The following is a 26661-nucleotide window of genomic DNA, read 5'->3' as shown; positions in this document are numbered from 1 at the left end:
AGTTAAATGAAAAATTTGATGTTTTAATTTGAAATATTTCATTGATTTTGAGGTTTAATTCATTGTTTAAGGGGTTAATTTGCCGATATGGTCGCACGGATAAGTTCATATGATGTTTTTGATTTAGTATGTATGTTTGGTTTGGAGCCCTGAGGGCTCGGGTGTATTTCGGAAGGTTTTTGAACTCATAAAAATTGCAGGTTTTTGCTGTTCAGTGCCCAGGGATTTTTCTCTTCGTGTTCACGTGGACACACTCGCGAACACGTAAGGCAAATTTCCCTAGTGCCAAATTTCTTCTTCGCGAACACGAGGCTAAGGGGGGATACCCTTCACGAACCTGACCCAGCATACGCGAATGCGATGGCTTATGAGCCGGGGCAGAGGGGTATTATACCTACGCGAACGCGACCACCTGGACGTGAACGCGAAGACTCGAGGAGTTAGTTCTCCACGAACGTGAAGGTCTCTTAGGCCTAGCTCATCGCGAACGCGATGAGCCTGTCACGAACGCTTAGAGCAAATTCACCCAGTTATTTTAAGTTCCAAAAACAGAATGTATTACGGGAATTCCACCATTTTTCATAAACTTCATCTTCTCCACACCTCTTGGGCGATTGTTGAAGAGGAACATCACCATAGCTTCATAGGTATGTAATCCTATGCTCGTTTTCTTCCATTTTTATCAACACCCACTAGATTTCTAGGCCTAAAACATGAGATTAAGGGTAGAAACTAGGGATTTGGGTAGAGTTAGTGATTTTTGATTATTTGGGAATTTGACCTCGTTTTGGAGTCGGATTTTAAGACAAAATATATATATTCGGTCTCGTGGGTGAATGGGTGATCGGATTTTGGTCTGAACCTCGTGTTTTGACCAAGAGGGCCCGGGATCAATTTTTGACTTTTTGGGAAGAATGATGGGAAAGATATAATTAAGCATTGGAATTGGATTGTTTAGCGTTTATTGATGTTATTAAGTCGATTATGTCTAGACACAATTGATTTGGAGTCAATTTCAAAAGGAAAGGCGATGTTTGAGGCTTGAATTGGCCATGGAAGTTCGAGGTAAGTGTTCGGTCTAACCTTAGCTTGAAGGATTAGTAGTTGTGTCCTATTTTCTATTTGCTTCTTGTTGAGTACGACATATAGGCATGGTGACGAGTATCTATGCGTTGGTGTCGAGCATGACCGTGAGTCTTAAGTTGCAATTTATTTTGTGTTCTTACATAGTACTACGGATGCTTTAATTGATGATTCTCGATATTGAGCAAGGATTAAGTTTGTTTTCGTGGAAATTACTTATGATTGAGTATTGGTGTTAGCTAAAATGAGTAGAATTTGGGTTAAGATTGGTTATAGTTGTTTCTCCCTTGCCGGGACGTATTTACTTTTACTGTCGAATCCCTTGCTGGGATAGTGTAGCTTATTGTTGATCTCTTGCCGGAACTCTTGGTATGGTTGTTGCTAAAGGTATATAAATGTTACGTTGGATCGGGTTGCACACCGTAACAATACTATATATGGAACGGGTTTCATGCCGCAACAATGTTATATTGGATCGGGTTTCACGCCGCAACAATACTATATATGGAACGGGTTGCACGCCACAACAACATTATGTTGGATCGGGTTGTACGCCGCAACAATGTTATATTGGATCGGGTTGCACGCCGCAACAGTGATATAAATTGATCGGGTTTCATGTTGCAACACTGTTAAATGATAGGGATCGGGTTGCGCGGAGCAACAGTGTTATTATGGTTTTGTTGTAAATCTTGAATTGTTCTCTCATATTTCTCTTAAGTTTCTGTTAGATTCGATATTTGCCCCGTAGCATGTACCCCTCACATGTTAATTGTTTATTCCTATTTATTTTCTGTTGTATATTATATAACTGGACAGGTTTAACTGGAGTCTGGTCCTAGCCTCGTCACTACCTCGCCGGGGTTAGGCCAGGCACTTACTAGCACATGGGGTCGGTTGTGCTGATGCTACACTTTGCACTATGTGCAGATTTTGGAGCAACTTTTGGACAATAGCACTTGGGGAGCCTGCTTTCAGTCCAGCCAGAGATCCCGAGGTAATCTTGTAGGCGTCCGCAGGCCCGACGTTCTCTTCTACTTTATTATGTACTCTGTTTTCATTAGATTTTGAGATAGATTGTATTTCTTTCAGACATTTGTTGTAGTAATCTTAGTCTGTTCGTGATATTATGACACCGGATTCCAAGAAGAGATGTGTGTCGTTATTATCGTACTGGTCTTGGTTATTATATTATGTTAAGTCTTCCGCTTGATTTCATTTATCATTAATATCTAAATGTTAGATACCTGTTAATTCAGATTGTTAAAAAGGGGTAAAAATGAAAGAGATAGAAATTTTCTATGTTTAGTAGCTTGCCTAACTTCTACGAGTAGGTTCCATCATGACTCCCGAGGGTGGCAAATCCGGGTCGGGACAAGTTGGTATCAGAGCTCTAGGTTACATAGGTGTCACAATTCACGAACAAACTTAGTAGAGTCTGAGGGATCGGTACGAAGACGTCTGTATTTATCCCTCAAAGGCTACTGAGTTAGGAAACATTCCACATTTATTATTTCCTGTCGTGCGGATTGGTTTTTTAATGCTAATTAAAATTCTACTCTGTTCTTTCGTAGATGGCGAGAACACGCGCTTCCTCATCCACTGACCAGCAGCCTGAGCCCCTAGCAGCAGCTCCCACGAGGGGCAGAGGGCGAGGCCGAGGCCGTGCTAGAGGCCGAGGTAGGAGCAGAGCTCAGCCCAGGGCATCAGCACCCGCAGCAAAGCCTCAAGTTGACTTTGATGATGAGGTTCTGGCCCCAGCAGTTCCGGTGGGCCCAGCTCAGGTCCTAGATGGGTTTATTGCTACCCCAGTACTTCAGGATGCTCTGGTCCGTCTAGTGGCCTTATGGAGAGTGTCACCCGGGCAGGCTTGCTTCCTGTAGCACCAGCCGTCTCTCAGGCTAGAGGAGGAGCCCAGACTCCTACTACTCGCACCCCGGAGCAGGTAGCACCCCAGTTTCAGACTCTAGCAATTCAGCCAGTTGGAGTAGTTCAGCCGTGTGTAGTAGCTCAGACCGGTGATGGGGCAACTATGTCTGTTGATGCCTTGTGGAGGTTGGATAGGTTCACCAAGCTCTTTACTACTACTTTCAGCGGTGCATCTACTGAGGATCCCCAGGATTATCTAGACAGTTGATATGAGGTTCTCAGGAATATGGGGATAGATGAGACCAATGGGGTCAATTTTGCCACTTTTTGCTTGTCTGGATCCGCCAAGATTTGGTGGAGGGATTTCTGTTTGGCTAGACCAGCCAGATCACCAGCTTTGACTTGAGAGCAGTTTACTCAGCTATTTCTGGAGAAGTTTCTCCCCATCACTTAGAGAGAGGCCTATCGGAGGCAGTTTGAGTGCCTCCGGCAGGGTTCCATGACTGTTACCTAGTATGAGACCAGATTCATCAACTTGGCTCGTCATGCTCTTATCATACTTCCCACCGAGAGAGAGAGAGGGTGAGGAGGTTCATTGATGGACTTATTCAACCGATTTGTCTTCAGATGGCTAGGGAGACTAGGAGTGAGATTACTTTCCAAGAGGCGGCCAATGTGGCCAGGAGAGTGGAGATGGTTCTGTCGCAGGGAGGTGGTCATGGTTCAGACAAGAAGCCCCATCATTCAGGCAAATTTAGTGGTGCCTTGTCTGGAGTCAGGGATTCGTATGGTAGAGGCCATTCTCCTAGGCCCTTTCAGTCAGCACTTCAGGTTTCTCACAGTGCTTCAGGTGGCCGTGGTTCTCACATGCAGTATTCGGATCAACAACCCTACAGCGCACCACCAGCTCCTATTAGTGCACCACCGCTCCAGAGTTTTTAGGGTGGTCATTTAGGTCGCTAGAGTCAGTCTCAAATTCCTTAGCCACAGTACTCACGTGGATGTTTTGAGTATGGTGAGAATGGTCATATCAGGAGGGCTTGTCTGAGATTGGTGGGTACTCAGTCATAGTAGCAGGGTTCCCGCGCTATGGTTCAGGCACCAGGTGTTCCACAGACCGCCCAACCAGCTAGAGGTGGGGGTAGAGGTGCTAGAGGTAGAGATCCAACCGCTAGAGGTGGAGGCCAGCCAACTACAGGTCGTCCTAAAGAGCTTGTCCAGGGTGGTGGGGCCCAGCCCCGATGTTATGCTCTTCCAGCCAGGCCTAAGGCTGAGGCTTCCGATGCAGTTATCACAGGTACTATTCTGGTTTGTGGCAGAGTTGCTTCTGTTTTATTTGATCCAGGGTCTACATACTCCTGTGTGTCATCTTATTTTGCACCATATCTGGTCATGCCTAGTGATTCCTTGAGTGCCCTTGTATGTGTGTCTACACCTGTGGGTGACTCTATTGTGGTAGATCGAGTCCATCGTTCTTGTATAGTTATGATTGGAGGTCTTGAGACTCGTGTAGATTTGCTTCTTTTGGACATGGTCGATTTTGATGTCATATTAGGGATGGACTAGTTATCACCTTACCACGCTATCTTGGACTGTCATGCCAAGACTATGACCTTAGCCTTACCTAGTTTACCTCGTTTAGAGTAGAGAGGGACTCCTGGTCATTCTATCCGTAGTCTTATTTCTTATGTGAAGGCTCGGCGTATGGTCGAGAAAGGGTGTTTGGCCTATTTGGCATATGTTTGTGATTCTAGTACTGAGGTTCCTTCTATTGATTCTGTGCCCGTTGTTCATGAGTTTCCTGAGGTTTTCCCTTCAGACCTGCCGGGTATGCCACCCGACAGGAATATTGACTTTTGCATTGATTTGGCTCTGGGCACTCAGCCCATTTCTATCCCGTCGTATCGTATGGCCCCGCCTGAGTTGAAAAGGTTGAAGGAGCAGTTGCAAGACTTGCTTGAGAAGGGTTTCATTAGGCTGAGTATTTTGCCTTGGGGTGCACTAGTGTTGTTTGTTAAGAAGAAGGACAAATCAATGAGAATGTGTATTGATTACCAGCAGTTGAACAAGGTTACGATCAAGAATAAGTATACATTGCTAAGGATTGATGATTTGTTTGATCAGCTTCAGGGTGATAAGCTATTTTCGAAGATTGACTTAAGATTTGGCTACCATAAGTTGAGGATTAGGTCATTCGATGTCCCTAAGACAGCTTTTCGCACTCGGTACGGGCACTATGAGTTCTTGGTGATGTCATTCGGGTTGACAAATGCCCCAGCAAGTTTTATGGATTTGATGAAACGAGTGTTCAGTCCTTACTTGGATTCATTTGTGATAGTCATCATTGATGATATTTTGATATATTCCTGCAGCCGGGAAGAGCACGCGCAACATCTTAGAGTGGTTCTTCAGACCTTGAGGGATAGTCAGTTATATGCTAAGTTCTCAAACTGTGAGTTCCGGTTGGGTTCAGTTGCTTTCCTGGGTCATGTTGTATTAGCAGAGGGTATTCCGGTTGATCCGAAGAAGATTGAGGAAGTCAAGAACTGGCCTAGATCAGCATCAGCTACAAAGATTTGGAGTTTCTTGGGATTGGCAGGCTACTATCATCGGTTCGTGGAGGGGTTCTCATCTATCGCAGCCCCGATGACCAGGTTGACCCAGAAGGGTGCCCAGTTCATATGGTTGGACGAGTGTGAGGCGAGCTTTTAGAAGCTCAAGACAGCTCTGATTACGGCACCAATGTTGGTTTTGCCCACAGGTCAGGGCCTTATACAATTTATTGTGATGCATCTCGTATTGGACTTGGTGCAGTGTTGATGCAGGATGGCAAGGTCATTGCCTATGCTTCGCGGTAGTTGAAGATTCATGAGAAGAACTACCCGGTTCATGATTTGGAGTTGGCAGCTATTGTTCACGCATTAAAGATTTGGAGGCAGTATCTGTATGGCGTGGCATATGAGGTGTTCACAGATCATAAAAGTCTTCAGTATTTGTTCAAGCAAAAGGAGTTGAATTTGAGGCAGAGGAGGTGGTTGGAGTTATTGAAAGACTATGATATCACCATCTTATATCATCTGGGAAAGGCCAATGTGGTGGCCGATGCTTTGAGTAGGAAGTCAGCCAGTATGGGCAGTCTTGCTTATATTTCGGTCAGTGAGAGACCGCTTGCTTTGGATATTTAGACTTTGGCCAATCAGTTCGTGAGTTTGGATGTCTCTAAGCTCAGTCGTGTGTTAGCTTTCACAGTCGCTCGTTTTTGATTATTGGAGCGTATTCATGATCGGCAGTATGATGATCCCCATTTGTGTGTCCTTAAAGACAAGGTGCAGCATAGAGGTGCCAAGCAGGTTATCTTAGGTGATAATGGAGTTTTGAGATTGCAGGGTCGAGTTTGTGTACCTAATGTGGATGGAATCCGAGAGTTGATTTTAGAGGAGAACCATAGCTCCCGGTACTCTATTCATCCGGGCGCCGCGAAGATGTATCAGGATTTGCGGCAGCATTATTGGTGGTGGATAATGAAGAAGGATATCGTTGTATATGTGGCTCGATGTTTGAATTGTCAGCAGGTTAAGTACGAGCATCAGAGGCCTGGTGGTTCATTTCAGAGGATTGAGCTTCCCGAGTGGAAGTAGGAGAGGATCACTATGGATTTTGTTGTTAGACTCCCGCAGACTCGGAGGAAGTTTGATGCAGTATGGGTCATTGTTGATAGGCTGACCAAGTTAGCACATTTCATTCCTATGGCAGTCTCCTATTCTTCTGAGAGGTTAGCTGAGATCTATATCCGAGAGATTCTTCGCCTTCATAGTATGCTCGTGCCTATCATTTCGGATCGAGGTACGTAGTTTACCTCATGCTTCTGGAGAGCAGTTCAGCGAGAGTTGGGCACGCGGGTTGAGTTGAGCACAACATTTCATCCTTAGACGAACGGGCAGTCCGAGCGGACCATTCAGATTTTGGAGGATATGCTCCGAGTTTGTGTCATTGACTTTGGAGGCTCGTGGGATCAGTTTTTGCCTTTAGCAGAGTTTACCTACAACAACAGCTACCATTCGAGTATCTATATGGCTCCTTATAAGGCTTTATATAGTAGGCGATATCGATCTTCGGTTGGATGGTTTGATCCAGAAGAGGCTCGGTTGTTGGGTACGGATCTGGTTCAGGATGCCTTGGACAAGGTCAGGATTATTCAGGATAGGCTTCGTACAACTCAGTCCATGTAAAAGAGTTATGCCGACTGCAAGGTTCGTGATTTAGCATTTATGGTCGGTGAGCGAGTTTTGCTTCGAGTGTCTCCTATGAAGGGCGTGATGAGATTTGGGAAGAAGGGCAAGCTTAGCCCTAGGTTCATTGGCCTATTTGAGATTCTTGATCGAGTGGCAGAGGTGGCTTATATACTTGCTTTGCCGCCGAGCTTATCAGCCGTGCATCCAATGTTTCATGTGTCCATGTTTCGGAAACATCACGACGATCCATCCCACGTGTTAGATTTCAGCACTGTCCAGTTGGACAAGGACTTGTCTTATGAGGAGGAGCCAGTAGCTATTCTAGATCGACAGATTCGTTAGTTGAGATCGAAGTATTTTCCTTCTGAGGCATCGACTTGGGACTCCGAGTCCGATATGCGGAGCCTTTATCCCCATCTTTTCCCTGACTCAGGTACTTCCTTCTTCTATCTGTTTGAGGATGAATGGTTGTTTTAGAGTTGTAGAATGTGATGACCTTTTGTTTTTAAATTGAATTCTACATTCTGAGGCCTTAAAAACCTCTTTTAGCATCACATCGATTTGTGTGCGCAGTCCGGGCGCATAGCCGGAAAGCTTATATGTGAAAATCTATGAAAAATGATAAATTTTGACAAGTTAATGAATTAATTTGACTTTAGTCAACGTTTTGGGTAAATGGACCCGTGATTTGACGGTCCCGAAAGGTTCGTAAGAAAATATGGGACTTGGACATATGCACGGAATCGAATTCCAAGGTCCCAAGCATGAGAAATAAATTTATAAAGAAAATTGTTTTCTGAAATTCTTTAAAGGATTTGGAAATGAATTTTGATTAGAACATGTTGCTATCGGGCCCGTATTTTGGTACCGACGCCCGATACAGGTCTTATATGTAATTTAAAATAATTCTATGAAGTTTGGTAAGAAACGGAATCCGTTTGACATGATTCCGACCTTAAATGCAAAATTTAATGTTTTAAGAAGTTTTGAAATATTTCATTGATTTTGAGGTTTAATTCATTGTTTAAGGGGTTAATTTGGCGATTTGATCGCACGGATAAGTTCATATGATGTTTTTGAGTTAGTACGTATGTTTTGTTTGGAGCTCCGAGAGCTCGGTTGTGTTTTGGATGTGTTTCAGAAGGTTTTTGAACTCATAAAAGTTGCAAGTTTTTGTTGTTCAGTGCCCAGGGATTTTTCTCTTCGCGTTCGCGTGGGCACACTCGCGAACGCTTAAGGCAAATCTTCTAAGTGCCAAATTTCTTCTTCGCGAACGCGAAGCTGGTGACGCGAACACGAGGTTAAGGGGGGATACCCTTCGCGAACGCGACCCAGCATACGCGAGCGCGATGGCTTATGAGCCTAGGCAGGGGGGTATTATACCTATGCGAATGCGACGACTTGGACGCGAACACGAAGGCTCGAGGATTTAGTTCTCCGCGAGCACGAGCCCATTTTCTCGAACGCGAAGGTATCTCAGGCCTAGCTCATCGCAAACGCGATGAGCCTGTCGCGAACGCATAGAGCAAATTCGCCCAGTTATTTTAAGTTCCAAAAACAGAATGTATTACGGGAATTCCACCTTTTTTCATAAACTTCATCTTCTCCACACTTCTTGGGCGATTTTTGAAGAAGAACTTCACCATAGCTTCATAGGTATGTAATCCTAAGCTTGTTTTCTTCCATTTTTATCAACACCCACTAGATTTCTAGGCCTAAAACATGAGATTAAGGGTAGAAAATTAGGGATTTGGGTAGAGTTAGGGCTTTTTGATTACTTGGGAATTTGACCTCGTTTTGGGGTCGGATTTCAAAACAAAATATATATTCGGGCTTGTGGGTGAATGGGTAATCGGATTTTGGCATGAACCTCGTGTTTTGACCAAGCGGGCTCGGGGTCAATTTTTGACTTTTTGGGAAGAATGATGGGAAAGCTATAATTAAGCATTGAAATTGGATTGTTTAGCATTTATTGATGTTATTAAGTCGATTATGTCTAGATACAATTGATTTGGAGTCAAATTCAAAACGAAAGGCGGTGTTTGAGGCTTGAATTGGCCGTGGAAGTTCGAGATAAGTGTTCGGTCTAACCTTAGCTTGAGGGATTAGGAGTTGTGTCCTATTTTCTATTTGCTTCTTGTTGAGTACGACGTATAGGCATGGTGACGAGTATCTATACGTTGGTGTCGAGCATGACCGTGAGTTTTAAATTGCAATTTATTTTGTGTTCTTAAATAGTACTACAGATGCTTTAATTGATGATTCTCGATATTGAGCAAGGATTAAGTTTGTTTTCGTGGAAATTACTTATGATTGAGTATTGGTGTTAGCTGAGATGAGTAGAAGTTGGGTTAAGATTGGTTATAGTTGTTTCTCCCTTGCGGGGACGTATTTACTTTTACTGTCGAATCCATTGCCGGGAAGTGTAGCTTATTGTTGATCCCTTGCCATGACTCTTGGTATGGTTGTTGCTAAATGTATATAAATGTTATGTTGAATCGGGCTGCACGCTGCAATAATACTATATATGGAACTGGTTGCACGCCACAACAATGTTATGTTGGATCAGGTTGCACGCCGCAACAATAATATATATGGAACGGGTTGCACGCCGCAACAATGTTATGTTGGATCGGGTTGCATGCCGCAATAATGTTACATTGGATTGGGTTGCACGCCGCAACAGTGATATAAATGGATCAGGTTGCACGTTACAATAGTGTTAAATGATAGGGATCGGGTTGCGCGCCGCAACAGTGTTATTATGGTTTTGTTGTAAATCTTGAATTGTTCTCTCATATTTCTCTTAAGTTTCTGCTGGATTCGATATTTCCCCCATAGCATATACCCCTCCCATGTTAATTGTTTATTCCTATTTATTTTCCGTTGTATATTATATAACTGCACAGGTTTATCTGGAGTCTGGTCCTAGCCTTGTCACTACCTCACCGGGGTTAGGCCATGCACTTACCAGCACATGGGGTCGATTGTGCTGATGCTACACTCTGCGCTATGTGCGGATTCCGGAGCAACGTTTGGATAGTAGCACTTGGGGAGCCTGCCTTCAGTCCAGTCAGAGATCCCGAAGTAGTCATGCAGGCATCTGCAGGCCCGGCGTTCTCTTCTACTTTATTATGTACTCTATTTTCATTAGATTTCGAGACAGATTGTATTTCTTTCAAACATTTGTTGTAGTAATCTTAGTCTATCCGTGATATTGTGACACCGGATTTCGGGTAGAGATGTGTGTTGTCATTATCGTACTGGTCTTGGTTATTATATTAGATTAAGTCTTCCGCTTGATTTTATTTATCGTTAATATCTAAATGTTGGATACCTGTTAATTCAGATTGTTAAAAAGGGGTAAAAATGAAAGTGTTAGAAATTTTCTATGTTTAGTGGCTTGCTTAGCTTATACGAGTTGGCGCCATCACGACTCTCGAGGGTGGGAAATCCGGGTCGTGACAGAAAGTCATGAAAGAGTCAGCATGTTTAGCATATAAAATAGGGTAAAACATGAATAGTCAGGACGAACACAAGCATATAGAATCAGTGAAAGGATTGAACTAAAAAATTCAGTAGAAGCATATTAGGACAAAAAAAATCACAAGAACCCAAAGCAGGAACATAATCAGATGTACCAGTACTCATAAACAAAACGAAGAATCCCAAAAAATTAGGGCTTTCAGTACAAGCAAGCTAAGGTTGTAGTAGACTTACAAAATCTATCAAAACATATGAGAAGCAGAAGATTAAACACAAAAAGTCATTAAACAATTTGTAAAAAGAAATTCCGGAAACCCTAGTTTAGAAAAAGATGAAAATCACTTAAAAATCACACGATTGTTGTAAAGAATCTCAAGGTTGTTGTAAAACTCACATGAAACAAACCAAAATCATCTTAGATCTGTACAGATCTAAGAAGTTAAGAAAAGAAATTAGGGTTTCGAAGAGAACAACATAAAGGTGAAGAAACATGCTTAGAAAACCATAGATCGTAGTCAATAAAGGACGATATTACTCGGAATCACACTGGAATGGCCTAAAACAGGTGAGAGAGGAACCATAGATGCAAGCCAACTAGCTCTGGTCCCTTGAGGGCCCTGGAGATGGCAATATTAACGTGAGGAGGGCCATTGGAGGCCTGGGAGGTGGTGAGAAGTCATCAGAGATGGTCATGGACGAGGGTCAGTGAGGTTTGACTAGGGTTAGGTTGAGAGCTTTTGAGAGATGAGAGGAATAGATGACGGTGGTGAGAAGAGGGAAATGATTAGGGTTTGGGGGGGTATAGGTTAGTTTATTTTAGGAAGGGTCGTTTGTGGCCGTTGATCTCTATAATCAACGGCTGGAATTAAAGGGTTTTGGGGGGGGCAGATCGGGTAGCTGGGTTTGGGCTGGGTAATTTAATTGGGTATTGGGCTGGTAATTGGGTTAGATTGGGGCTGAAATTGAAAATAAAATAGGCTAGATTTTAAATAGTCACTTTTAATAGTTATATAATTTATAAAAATAATAAATGATTTCCAAAAAATATTTTCATGTACTAAAATAATTAAAATAGTTGTTTAATATTTTAAAAATATAAAATATTATTTTATGCATCAATAGTGTAATTATACGTTAACATGGGCTATTATTGCAAAGATATACAATTTAGCCTAAAAAATGTAAATGCGATTATAAAAATGCACTAAAAATGTTCAAACACTATTTTAGCATAAATAAAGAATTTAGATTACTAAATAACCACAAAAATAATTTGAAAGATAATTATTGGAAATTTTATAAATAAAAAGAGAAGGAATAAATCAATTTGGAGCTTTTAAAAATTATAGAAAAATTATAAAAATGCTTATAACTGCGTATGTGCTATTTTGAAAGTATATCTATGCATTAAAAATATATGAGGAAAAATTGGGTATCAACAGCTGCCCCTCTTTACCCGGGAAGGATGAAAGAGTTTTTGGATAAAGAAATGATGACCAATTTTGAGCAGACGGGATGTTTTGAAAGATAGAGGCCGGACTTTGGTCTTGAGTTACCTACATATCCCTGATTTTACAAGAATCAGGCCATGTGTAGTTCTGAATTCATTGGCGGAATATAGCGATGAAGTCATTGCAAGAACGGACACGGGATGCAAGAGCGGTTGTGGTGAACGGTTAAGCTTTGAGATAGTTGAAGGAACTGGAGCGAGGTTGCTCCTGCTAGGATAGCGGTTGCTTGCTGGTCACCTGCAGATGAAAAGATGTTGCCGACATGTATTTGTCCGAAAATTTAAACATGATGCAGATTCCTTTTGGACCATGAAGGTTGTCTTTGGACGGTTAAATATGACATCCTTGGACTATGACGTCCTGGGCCATGAATTGTTTAGTTAGGGATTCGTAGGCCATAAAATGTTGTTCTCGGACCATGCAAATGGTGCCTCCGAACCATGACGCCTTTGAATAATGATAAGCAAATTTGAGGGATCCTCAGGCCATGGCATAGTGTCTTCCGGCTATGAGGATGATGCCTTTTAGACTATGACTCCCTTGGTTAGATCGGCGATATTTCAGCCCATGAGATGCAATAATATGATGTTAACAAGACAAGGCTTAGTTTTGCGAAATGAAGGGCAAAGCTTAGCCCGATAGAAAAACAAATAGATAGTACTAGAAAAGAGCAATATTTATGTAAGGAGGGACAATGCTTAGTCCCATGCAAATATGGAGGCAGAGATTAACCTCATGCGGATAAGGAGGCAGGGATTAGCCTCATGCAAATAAGGAGACAGGGATTAGCTTCATGCAAATAAGGAGGCAGGGATTAGCCTCGTACAAATAAGGAGGCAGGGATTAGCCTCATGCAAGTATGGAGGCAAGGATTAGCCTCATGCAAATAGGGAGGCAAGGATTGCCTCCTGCAGAGAGGGAGGCAGGGATTAGCCTCATGCAGATATGGAGGCAAGGATTAGCCTCATGTAGAGAGGGAGGCAGGGATTAGCCTCATGTAGATATGGAGGCAGGGATTAACCTCGTGCAGATATAGAGGTAAGGATTAGCCTCATGTAGAGAGGGAGGCAGGGATTAGCCTCATGCAGATATGGAGGCAGGGATTAACCTCGTGCAGATATGGAGATAAGGATTTGCCTCATACAAAGAGGGAGGCAGGGATTAGCCTCATATAGATTATGGAGGCAGGGATTAGCCTCATGCAAATAGGGAGGTAGGGATTAGCCTCATGCAAGTAGGGAGGCTGGGATTAGCCTCATGCAAAGAGGGAGGCAGGGATTAGCCTCATGTAGATATGGAGGCAAGGATTAGCCTTATGCAGAAAGGGAGGCAGGGATTAGCCTCATGCAGATATGGAGGCAGGAATTAGTCTCATGCAAATATGGAGGTAGGGATTAGCCTTATGCAAATAGGGAGGTAGGGATTAGCCTCATGCAAGTGGGGAGGCTGGGATTAGCCTCATGCAAAGAGGGAGGCAGGGATTAGCCTCATGTAGATATGGAGGCAGGGATTAGCCTTATGCAAAAAAGGGAGATAGGGATTAGCCTCATGCAGATATGGAGGCACGGATTAGCCTCATGCAAATATGGAGGCAGGGATTAGCCTCATGCAAATAGGGAGGCAGGTATTAGCCTTATACAAGTAGGGAGGCATGGATTAGGCTCATGCAAATGTGGAGGCAAGGATTAGCCTCATGCAGAGAGCAAATAGCAAATGAGAGTAGTATATGTCTTAGCTGGAGATATATTCGGTGCCTGATATCCTGATTGATAGCAAATTTGCTTTGTGTACACATATCTGTGAATGCTATCGTTGCGTCAAACGTGCCTGCATTCAAAGAGAAATTGTAAGTTTCGTGAGGAGAGGTTGGTTTGTACTTCTATCTGTTGGCCTTACTTTGCTCCGTTCTGGAGGCCTTTTCGAGTTCCCCTGGGTAACACCTGACTGTTACAAAAATAAAGTTTTCGAAAAATATGCAATTATTGATAAAAGTAGAGTCATTTTAGAAACATATTGATATATTAAGTAATTTTAGATGAACTAGTGACTATAACACACTTCAGAGACACTGCAGCTTTCTTATCTAAGAATTTTGAGGGTCCTTCTCAAAATTCTTCCCCGGTTTGGTAGATGATCTTTTGACCATTTGCGCATAATAGGCCTTGCTGCACCTTCTTAGGAATTTTGAGAGTCCTTCTCAAAATTCTATCCCAGTTTCTAAACCGATTACTGACCATCTGACACATGTTGGCACTGGCTGGACTTACTTCGGAATTTTGAGGGTCCTCCTCAAAATTCTGCCCCAGTTTCTGATCTTGGGGGGGAAATGGAAATTTTATTATTATATAACCGAACCCATAAAGCTGCCTACGTATCCCCTCCTAAACTGGAATCAGGTCAAGTGTAGTTCAATTACATCAGATGAGGAAATGTAAATAATCTAAGCATAGTATCTCTTAACTACGTCTGAATTGATTGGTTTTGGCCAGATTTCTCCATCTATCTCCGCAAGTATGAGTGCTCCTCCTATGAACCATGTAAGGACCTTGCCAGTTGGGAGAGAATCTCCCTTTGGCTTCATCTTGATATGGGAAGATCTTCTTCAGCACTAGCTGTCCTGGTGCAAACTGCCTTTGTTTGACCCTTTTGTTGAAAGCTTTGGACATTCTGTTCTAATAAACCTGACCATGACATATTGCGTCCATCCTTTTTCCATCTATGAGGGCTAATTGTTCATAGCGGCTCCTTATCCACTCTGCATCGCGGAGTTTAGCTTCCTGTATGATTCTTAAAGAAGGAATCTCTACCTTGGTTGGAATGACAGCCTCGGTACCATAAACCAACATGTAGGGAGTTGCTCTGGTTGATGTGTGAACTGTAGTGCGGTAGCCTAATAAAGCAAAAGGTAGCTTCTCGTGCCATTGTTTGTGGTTTTCTACCATTTTCCTTAGTATCTTTTTGATATTTTTGTTGGCGGCTTCTACGGCTCCGTTCACACATAGCTTTCATCAAATCACTGTTGAGATTGGCGTCATTATCAGTAATAATAGACTCGGGAACTCCAAATCAGCAAACAATACGATCTTTGACAAAATCTGTGACAACTTTCTTGGTTACAGCTTTGTAAGATGCAGCCTCTACCCATTTTGTGAAATAATAAATGGCTACCAGAATAAACCTGTGCCCATTTGAAGAAGTGGGCTCAATCGGAACGATAACATCCATTTCCCAGGCGGCGAATGGCCAAGGTGACCTTGTTGCATTGAGCTCGTTTGGCGGCAATTTTATCATATCGGCATGCACCTGGCATTGGAAGCATTTGCGGACATACTGGATGCAATCTGTCTCCATAGTCATCCAAAAGTAACCGGCCCTGAGTATCTTCTTGGCTAAGATAAAACCATTCATATGTGGGCTGCAGGTCCCATCATGTATCTCCTCAAGTAGCTTAAAAGCCTCTTTTGCATCGACACATCTTAGCAGTCCTCAATCAGGAGTTCTCCTGCACAAATTTCCTTCGTTGTGGAAGAAGTGATTGGACAATCTCTGGAGTGTGCGTTTCTGAGTGTGGTTTGCATGCTCTGGATATTCTCCTTTCACCAAATACTCCTTGATGTCATGGAACCAAGGTTTTCCATCAACTTCTTCTTCAACATGGGCATAATACGCTCGTCTGATTATGAATCCTCATCGGGATAGGATCAATGTAATTCTTATCTGGATGTTGTATCATGGATGATAAATTGACCAATGCATTGGCTAACCCGTTCTAAATTTTGGGCGCATGTCGGAACTTAATCTTTGTGAACCTCTTTCTTAATTCCTGCACATGGTGCAGATATGGCAATATCTTGAAATTTTGGTGGCCCATTCTCCTTGTACCTGGTGCACAAGCAGATCTGAATCGCCGATTACCAGCAACTCTTGAATATTCATATCGATTACCATGTTGAGTCCTAGTATGCAGGCTTCATATTCCGCCATGTTGTTGGTGCAGAGAAATTTGAGTTTAGTAGATATCGGATAATGTTGACCAGTTTCTGATACCAAAACTGCTCCAATGCCCATTCCTCTGAAATTTGCAGCTCCATCAAAGAACATCCTCCAACCTTCGTATGCTTCAGTAATGTCTTCTCCTACAAATAATACTTATTCATTAGGAAAATACGTTATCAAGGGTTCATATTCTCCTCCTACCGGGTTTTCAGAAAGATGATCTGCCAATGTCTGTCCTTTGACCACCTTTTGAGTTACATAGATGATGTCAAACTCACTCAACAGTATCTGCCACTTGGCTAATTTCCCAGTCGGCATGGGCTTCTGGAATATGTACTTCAGAGGATCTATCCTGGATATAAGGTAGGTGGTGTAGGCACAAAAGTAATGCCTCAATGTCTGAGCTGTCCAGGTCAAAGCACAGCAAGTGCATTCTAGCAGAGAGTACCTTGCTTTGTAAGGTGTGAGCTTCTTACTCAAGTAATATATGGCTTGCTCCTTTCTTCCTGTCTCGTCATGTTGTCCCAGAACACATCTGAAGGCTCCATCCAAAACAGATAGATAGAGTATCAAAGACCGTCCTAGTTCCGGCGGTACCAGAACTAGTGGTGTGGATAGGTACTCCTTGATCTTGTTCAAAGCTTTCTGACAATCCTCGGTCCAACTTGTCTCATCATATTTTCTTAACATCTTGAAGATGGGTTCATATATAACTGTGGATTGTACTATGAAGCAACTGATATAGTTGAGACGTCCTAGGAAGCTCATCACATCCTTTTTGCTCCTAGGTGGAGGTAACTCCTGAATAGCTTTGACCTTAGACGGATCCAGCTCGATCCCTCGATGACTGACGATGAATTCCAGTAATTTTCTTGCAAGAACCCTGAATGCACATTTTGCGGGGTTCAACTTTAAGTTGTACCTCCTTAGCCTATCAAAGAATTTTCTCAAGTTCGCTATGTGATCTGCGGCTCTCTTGGATTTGATAATGATGTCGTCCACATACACTTCTATCTCCTTGTGTACCATATCATGGAAGAGGGTTGTCATGGCTTTCATGTAGGTATCCCCAACATTCTTTAGACCAAATGGCATCATCTTGTAGCAGTATACTCCCCAAGGTGTGATAAAAGTTGTTTTCTCCGTGTTTTCATCATCCATCCAGATCTGGTGATAACCCACGAAGCAATCTACAAAGGATTGGAGTTCATGCTTGGCGCAGTTATCGATCAAAATGTGTATGTTTGGCAGTGGAAAGTCGTCTTTTGGACTTGCTTTGTTTAAGTATCGATAGTCAACACATACCCTAACTTTCCCATCCTTCTTCGGAACTGGCACAATGTTAGCTAACCAGGTTGGGTACTCTACCACCTTGAGAACTTTGGCTTTGATCTGCTTGGTAACTTCCTCCTTGATTTTTAGGCTCATGTCGGGTTTGAATTTTCTGAGTTTCTACGTTACTGGCGGACACATGGGATTAGTAGGCAACTTGTGAGCTACTATGGACGTGCTCAAACCGGTCATGTCATTATATGACCATGCGAAAATGTCCTCAAACTCTTTTAGGAAACGGATGTACTCTTCCTTCTCTGTTGGTGACAAGTGAATGCTGATGCAAGTCTCCTTGACGGTTTCGGCATTCCCTAAATTTACTGCTTCGGTTTTGTCCAGTTGGACTTGGGCTCATTCTCAAAACTTTCAATTTCCCTGACAACTTCCTCGGGTATCTCATCTTCTTCATCTGAATCACTTCCTCATGTTGCATTGCCTCATTACATGTCATAGTCACCTGTTCATCAGGAAAAGTAATAATAACGTTGTAGAAAGGAAAGTGTAGAAAATAGTAGTGAATAATAAAAAGCAAATGCATTTGATTAAAATTAAACAACATCCACACAAGTGCGGCTCGATGAATCGAGCATTTATTTGGAAACAAGTAAGTCTTTAAATCAAAATTACTGAAAATCTTAAATGCTTAGAATGGCTATAGAAAGAAAATCTGCCAAGCTACCCAGAGACTCGGCAGGCCCGGGATGGTGTGGCGGTCTAGTTCCTGAGAAGAGCTCCCTTCTTTACAGTCTGAATAGTGTGGCCTTCTTCCTTATCCTTCTCAATTATGGAACTGCAATCCATGTCTTCATCTTCCAAGAATAGATTTTTCAACCCAGCTAATGCTTCCTCTTCTACAGATCCCCATATTGTGTCAGCTTGGTAAAAAGCTTGATCTAGACGTGGCAATAGTTGCTCAAGAGGGTAATATGGTCCGCGCTATGGAGGCGACCAATCATTGTATTTTTGCCATGTGCACTGATATCTGAGCCCAAAAGTAGTACCATGACCCTTCATCCATATTGGTTTAGTGATACCTTAGAGGTTGGGCTCATACCTAGACCATGCCAATATGCTTTCTATTTTGCTACTCCACCATTTGTCCTTCTCAACGGCGTTGATACACTCAATGTGATGATAAGTTTCCCCCTAGCCTTCTTCTATGCCCAATAGCCGGGATGGTTTGACTAGTATAAATGGGGTTACTCCCATCTCGGTGAATGATCACCTCCTAACGATTTCATTCGAATTTCACGACTTGATGTAGTGTGGAAGGCACGACCCCAGCGGCATGGATCTATGGTCGGCCCAACAGAAGATTATATAAGGCTGGTATGTCGAGCACCTGAAACTCTACATCGAACCAATTTGGCCCCATCTACAAGCAAAGGTTGATTTCCCCGATTGTGGCCCTTTGGGACACATCGAAAGCTTTCACGTTCATGCTTCCTAGCCATATTTCATGGAAACCTTTTCAGAGTGTCCAACGGACAAATATTGAGGCTCGAACCTCCTTCAACCAGGACCCTAGCAATGAATTTGTCTTCAAATTGCACTGTGATGTGTAATGCTCGATTGTGATTCAACCCTTCAGGTGGTAGCTTATCTTTATGGAAGATGATTTTATGACTTTCCCGTACTTGCCCTACCATATTGGCCATTTCTCCGCCAGTGATGTTATTGGGTACATAAGCCTCGCTCAACACCTTTATTAAAGCATTCTTATGTGCCTCTGAATTTTGCAACAGTGGCAGGATGGATATCTGAGCTGGGTTTTGTTCAGATGGTCAATGACGGAATACTCTTTTGCTTGTACTTTCCTTCACAGGTCATATGGCCCTGTCTCAATGATAGGCTGCTTGGTAGTGGCATCCTTTCTTGGCCCTCCCAAATGTTCAGGCGTATAGACTCTTCTAGTCCTAGTCATTCCTTGTGCAGCATCAGATTCCTCTACCTTCGCTTTCCCTTTTCACCGAGATTCGGTAACGTAATCCTAGGGTATTGCTTTTGAGTCGAAAGGAGGTGTGTTTGACATTGTTACTATGAAAGTTGTGACCACTTCTACTTCAAATGGAGCGGGGTGGCCGCAGGTGGAGCTATGTCTACCTCAAATGGAACCGGTGCAGCTACCTCGACCTCGATTGGTGACTGAGTCTATACCATAATAGGAGTAAGTGTGACTGCAACTCTAAAGTCATCGCCTTCTCAAATAAGCCCAATCGACCCCTCAGGGTCCCACTCTTCGGTCGTCTCTATCACATGTATCCCACCACCTCTATGACCAGGGAGAGGGTTGTTTCAGACATTGGGTGCGGCCTCTTTTGCCTGTATGACCTTGTTGTCAATTAGCGTCTGGATCTTATCTTTCAATGTTCGGCACTCATCAGTGGTGTGCCCCTTCATACCGAAGTGGTACGTACAAGTTTTATTCGGATTGACCTATTGGGATGGATTTTCTAATGCCACGGCGGGAATGGGGGTGACATAACCAGCGGTTTTCAACCTTTCATATAGTTGGTCGATGGATTCAGCAATGGCGGCATATTGTCTAGGTGGCTTACGGTCGAAATTGGGTCTTGGTGTTGGAAAGTTTTGGCTAGTTGGAGGTGATTGGAAATGGGATGTTTGGGAGTTATAGGTGTGATGAACAGTGGTTGGTTGGGAATATCTGAGAGATGAAGGCTGATATGTAGGTGGTGATTCTTGGTATGTAGGCGGAGGTGTTTGATATGTGGGCGGAGGTGTTTGATGTGTAGGTGGAGGTGTCTGATAGGTAAGTGGAGATTTAGGGACCTGAGCCACCATTACTGCCCTAACATCTCTCTTCTTTGATATTCCGCCTAATTGTAATGCCTTATTTGTGGCCTGTAGTGCCTCAAAATTTGTTACCATCCCGCTTTTGATGCCTTCCTCAATTCTTTCCCCAAGCTTGATGATATCGGAGAACTTATGGTTTTCAATGACCATCAATCTTTCATAATACTGCGGATCATGTGCTCTGACAAAGAATTTTTTCATCTGTTCCTCGTCTAAAGATGGCCTGACCTTAGCCGCTTCCGACCTCCAACGAGTAGCATAATCGCAAAAGGTTTCGGTGGGTTTCTTCTTAAGATTTTGGATGTAGGAGACATCAGGTGCATTCTCTGTATTGAACCTGAATCGGTCCATGAAATCCGATGCCATATTCACCCAATTAGACCATTTCTTGGGATCCTGGTTGATGCACCAGGACAAAGCATCTCCAATAAGACTCCTTATAAAGAGTTTCATCCGGATCTTTTTATCCTTTCCGACCCCGACGAGCTTGTCACAATATGTCCTCAAATGAACCCTGGGATCACCTGTACCATCAAACATCTCGAACTTGGGAGGTCTATACCCTTCTGGCAAATTTACATCTGGCTGTATGCATAGGTCTTCATAGTTCAACCCTTCTATTCATTTGCCGCCTTCGACACCCTAAACTCGACTCGTCAGCTTCTTGAGTTCTTCAGCCATGTTTTAATGAGTAGGTCCTTCTCGGAGGATTCCGGTGTATAAGAGATTGGTTGGATAGAGTGAAGTACAGTTTCTACGTATATAGGGTTGCTTTAATGGGTACTAGGGACTTGGATGTAATGATTGTCATTGGTTGAGTTTTGAGGACCGGAAATAGGTTATGGTGTGTTTTGGGGAGTGTGATAAGTGGCGATTGGTGGTAATGAATTGGTTGTAGGTGGTATTGTGGCAGAGTTGGTATTGGTAGGGGATTGAGATTTTGGGTGAGGTTGCAAATTGATTTGGTGCGGGAGGATTTTGTGAATGTTGATTTTGTGTGTTTTGGGGAAGTGTTAGGTTCTTTGTGTTCTGTTGGTTGATGTCGGGATATTCAGGGTGAGTGACAAGTTTGCTAAGTTGCGAACCTGCTCAAGTTCTCGTTGTAGTTCCATATCTTTGTTCCAATCTCAAGACTACATCATTTGGTGCCGGAGTACTTCGTCCATCTGAACTTTCTGCGTTCTCAACATTCTCCTTTAGGATACCACTTAAGTTGTCCATTTTTGTTTTTCCTTTGCCTTTCGTATTGCTTGGAGGAGGAGGGGGTGGAGGGCCTCTAGATCTGGTATGATACACTGATGATGCAAGTATGAGTGAACCAACCTAAGGGGATGGGAATGATCAAAATAAGGAAAAACAAAAAGGTAGCAAGTCAGTGAGGATTCTGAAATGTTTGCAGTATTTAAACACATATTGCGGAAATGTAAATTCGTGTTCTAAATTGGGAGCCTCGTTGTGCCCGAGGTAGGCCTAGTGAAAATAAGATTTGGAGAACTTCGGATGCCAATAAATACTTTATGAAATGTAAAAATAGACGAATCCCAAAATGACACTAAGATAATAGAAAAGTAAGTCACTACTGGCACTTGGCTTTATTACATTTAGGAAAGCAAATAAATCTAGCCTACTTGGTTCTAGAAGGATCTTCCCCATATTCGATCTTCCTAACCATCATACAGGTCCCCCAGCTCGCGCAGACCTAGCAGCAAGTAGGCTTTGGCCGGATGTCCTCCTTCAGTTCCTTCAGCGTTTTGGCGATCCTCGATTCTCTTTATGACTTTACCTTCCAGCTCCACTATTCCTCACTCCAGATATTCCAACTTCCTATGGGAAGTGACAGCCATTTATTTCCATTCTTTGATCAATCTCATATTCCTCTCATGTATTTCCCCGTGCTCATTCTCAGAGTCGTGGACCCTCTTGCGCAGCCTGTTATATTTGATTTGAGCTTCAAATTCTTCGTCTATGATTCTATTCCCTCAATTAGCTCATGGCATCACCATTCCTTTTAGATTGTCCTCTAACCATGATGGGTAGAGAGGTTCACACCCCACATGATACCTGTCTGGCTCAATGGTGTTCTTTTCCACAATGATTTTGCAGTGCCACATGTGCTGAGCTTGGCACTTGTAAGGTACATCGTCATCTTGAAAGTCTACTCTGAAATGACTCATCTTGGTACACCATGTTTCTTGCTTGCTTGCCTCATAACTCGAGCAGGGACATAAGGGTATATCCCTCTGAACCCAACCAGCACCAGGTGTGGAGCGTCCCTGGCTCTGATGATGAATTCGTCTATTGGGAACCATTCAAACATCCATTGCACCTGTTGCTCGGTCAGATTGTCGAAAAACTCTACCCATTCTTTGGCACTTTCTGGTTGAGCAAACTTGTCTGGAATGTAAGTCATCCGCTTGGGGTGATGGAAGGCAATATTGTCGTTCCAAGCCCTTCGCAGAAATTCTTGGCGATAATGACCTTTTTGAAGATGTTCTAATAACCACAATTGCAGCAACAAGTTACAACCCTCGAAATGCTCGACCCCTCTTTGACAGCGCTCTAGAGCCCTGTAGATGTCGTCTATGATCATAGGGACTATAGTGTATGTCTGTCTGTTGATCCCTTCCATCAAAGTCATGGCGACCATGGCCAACCTAGTGTGGATTCTTTCCTTTTTCATTGGGAATACTATCAGGCCTAAGAAGTATACAATGAACACGAACACTCTATGGGGTAGGATTTGCTATGGCCATACCTATCAAACAGATTTTCGAAAGGTATGTAAGATTCCTTCAAGCATACCAGGTCAGCATTTTTCTTCAGCCCCATCATCTTTAAAAACCCTTTACTGGTACGGTTCTTCGGCACCAATAACTCGGGACTATCCCAAGTCAATCCCGCAATCCCTCCAATTTCTTCTAGAAGTGGTGTCATTTCTACGTCACCGAAACGGAATACAGACCTTTCACTGTTCCAGAACAAAGTGTCAGCCTTGATCAACTTGTTGTTTGGCTCAATGTCTAGCAGAGAAGGCAAGCTACCCAGGTACTTCCTTACATGTTTCTTGTCACTTGAGGAAAGGTCCTCCTACCAATCTAGTAGAAATGGTGGAATGTTGCTCACCATATCGAATCTGGGGAACTCGTGCCTCATTTTCTACAAAACAAAAGGGTTAGGCCCTTCTCCCCCACCAGACTCGACTATTTATACATTCATAATTAGCATATTGGCATTTAGTTCTCCAAATTAATGCACAGAACGTGGTTGTGTCTATTGGAATTATGGAAACCTCGGTGGACTTTTGGATAAGGCTTGTCTTAAAGAATTATTATGTGGACAACATATTAATCCGACTAGGTTTGACCATGATGCATGCACAATTATAATCAGAGTAAGGTTACTATGGGGGTCTAGACTGGTACCCTCAAGCAGACAAATTGAGAGAGAAAGGCATGGAACCGTCGACTGCACCGCTGATCGACTAGTTTTACCGTAAATAAGCCTTTCTGAATTTAAGGGTAATAAATAGAAAGAGGGCAACCACTCATCAAGCGTTGCTATATGATTTAATACGCACGAGTGGAATATGATGTGGAGCATGATTTATGCAGCAATAAATAGCATGTAGTCAAGTATTTACACGTAATAAAATAATAAATGCGGTATTTAAATAATTAAAAGACAGTTACAGAAAAAGAAAATAAGGAGACAAGTCAGTTTTAGGAATAAAGAAATCAGAAATGCTTGAAAATAGACAGTTAAATTCAAATAAGGGAAAAGGGGTACGTGGAATGGAGCATGCTTGGACTAATTCATAAAAGATAAGTTCGTTATGATAAGAGCCTAAAGGTATCCCCAGAAGAGTCTCCATGATGTCTCCCCCCTCCCCTTTTTTACCTCCGCGGAGAGAGATGTCCGGGTTCCGACATTCATGGGGATAATAACTCGTTTCCCTTTTGGGAATTGGGTATTGAAGAGTCGCCACCTAACGGATTATGGTGCGTTAGGGCACCTAGAGCGATTAACTCTTAGACTAGTTTGCATTACTAGAGATTTAGGGTAAGGGCTCAAAATAACCTTGAGGGGAAGGTGTTAGGTACCCCTCTTGGTCCACAACGGTGGGTCCTGATCGAACTTATACTATGTGAATTAGTCATTTTAGCAAATAAACAATTTTAACACGTTTTTGCAAGTAAAAGCATGTTTTGACATTCTAAGTACATGTATGGTTCAAGTAATGAAAACTAGGGAAACGGTTTGAACATATGTAAAGAGAAGTAAATTAATTAAAAACATATAGGAGTTGGGAAAAGAGGGGTCCTAGGTTGATTAGCTTATATGATCACCCCACACAATGCCCAGTAAACACTTCTCAATGAGGGGCTACACGTGACATTAGCGCGTAGTCATCATATCCTTACTACCCAATTCTCTCCCCTAATTATAGCCTAAAGCGTTCTAGTAACCTTGAAAATGTCCTATGCATGCACTACACGTCTCTTCCTTGTGGCCCTGGAGGTATTTAGGACCTCTAATTTAGGTGGTTCTAGAACTTCCTAAGGTTTTAAACGATAAAATTCTAGGCGTCAATCAAAAACAATTAGGACTGCATTTAAAGAGAACAAATTATAGGCTCACAGTCACCTCCACAGATATAACAAGTAAGTGCACGTCTTCAAAAAATAGTCAAGTATTTAAGAAAATCCTAAAACATGATATCTAAGTGAGCAGAATGTATACAACATTGAATTAAGACTGAAGTGTCAAAGACCTACTAATTTTAGACCTGTGAATGTGAGCAGTTTTAAAGCGTAGTTTTATAGTTGCAGGACTTTAATTGCCCTATAGGCTTGCCTAAACGCATAACAGTGGTGTACTAAGAGCGTGGCATCTATATTGATTATGAATGCAGTAAAACGGCAAAAATGATTTCTTAAACGACAACGTGAGATCCTATAGACATGCTTTCTAGCGGTATTAACTTAAGGCAGTATTTGAAAACTTATTAAGAAACGGACAGATTAATTAACCAATTCAGAATGAACAAACATGAATTAAAGTGATTTATTTAACTAAATTGGTTTTGAGTTCTATAGATATGATTTCTATTAGATCTTATTTTAATTCCTATAGGCATATTATCTAATTATTAAAAGCTGACTCTTAAACTTATAGGCATGATTTCTAAGAAGACAAATGTGAATACATGTTGTAACGAAAACTGAACTTCAATTACTTTATAGGCATGATATCTAATTATAAAGCTGATTTTAACCCTATAGGCATGATCTCTATTATTAAAGCCATTTAGATCCTATAGGCATGGTTTCTAATATTGTGGAAGTAAAGCAAACATAGTAAACACATTTGAATTAACACAACACTATAGGCATGGTATCTACCCAAGCTACCCAACATATATATGACTACTCACCCTTTTCACTAATCACCCCAATGTTGTTTACAATAATTATTACAGACCAATGAATAAAAATACATAAATAAACAATAGTTAATCTATAGGGAGCCTACATTAGGCCCAAATGACTTCCTAAGCCTCTAATAGCCTCAAATGCCAAGGCTCCATAGACAATTTCATGTCTAGGTGTGTCAGAGTTCTCTAAGGATCTCAAGGATCCCGGGCAGTGCTCACACCTAGACCTTTTCTCAAATGACAACTGACTTAGGTGCAGTGTGGAAAGGCCAGCTCTGACATGCTAGAGTTCAGAGAGATCTCAAGGATCTCAAGGCAGGACACATGTCAGAGGGGCAGAACCTAGTATTCTAAGAGTAAAGTGAGAGTACATAACAGTTGAAGGAGTTTAATAGAAAGGTATTAAGACTGAAAAGAACTTTTTGAAAATCGTTAGTACTGAAACAGTTTGACGAGAGTACCAAAACAGCAGACAATCAATTGGTCATAAGAGAAATCCAGATTCAGAAAAGAACACTTAACAAACAGATTTCACATGGGGATAAAAGGATTGGGGGCACATAAGAGTCATATTGGGGTACATGGATAGGGTATAGAGGAAACATATAGTCCAACAAACTACATACAACACTTAGGATCTTAGAGACTCAGTAGTTAAGACATAGATAATAGTTGGTATGTCTTGAACAGGATTGAACATACAGTTTGGACATGCTAGGTGAAGAAGTAAGCAGGAAAGAGTGCAGAATATAAAGCATGCATTGACCTGAACAAAATTTAGACATGCTGAGCAAAGAAGTAAACAGGAATACAAGTTGAATTCATAACTGATGAACTAGTGCAGGAATGAAACACATAGGGTTTAGATTTCAAAACTTAACCAGAGACATACCAATTGAAGAAA

Source organism: Nicotiana tabacum, chromosome 3, assembly GCF_000715075.1.
Source record: "Nicotiana tabacum cultivar K326 chromosome 3, ASM71507v2, whole genome shotgun sequence".
Classification (NCBI taxonomy): Eukaryota; Viridiplantae; Streptophyta; class Magnoliopsida; order Solanales; family Solanaceae; genus Nicotiana; species Nicotiana tabacum.
This window is presented reverse-complemented; position numbering follows the sequence as displayed.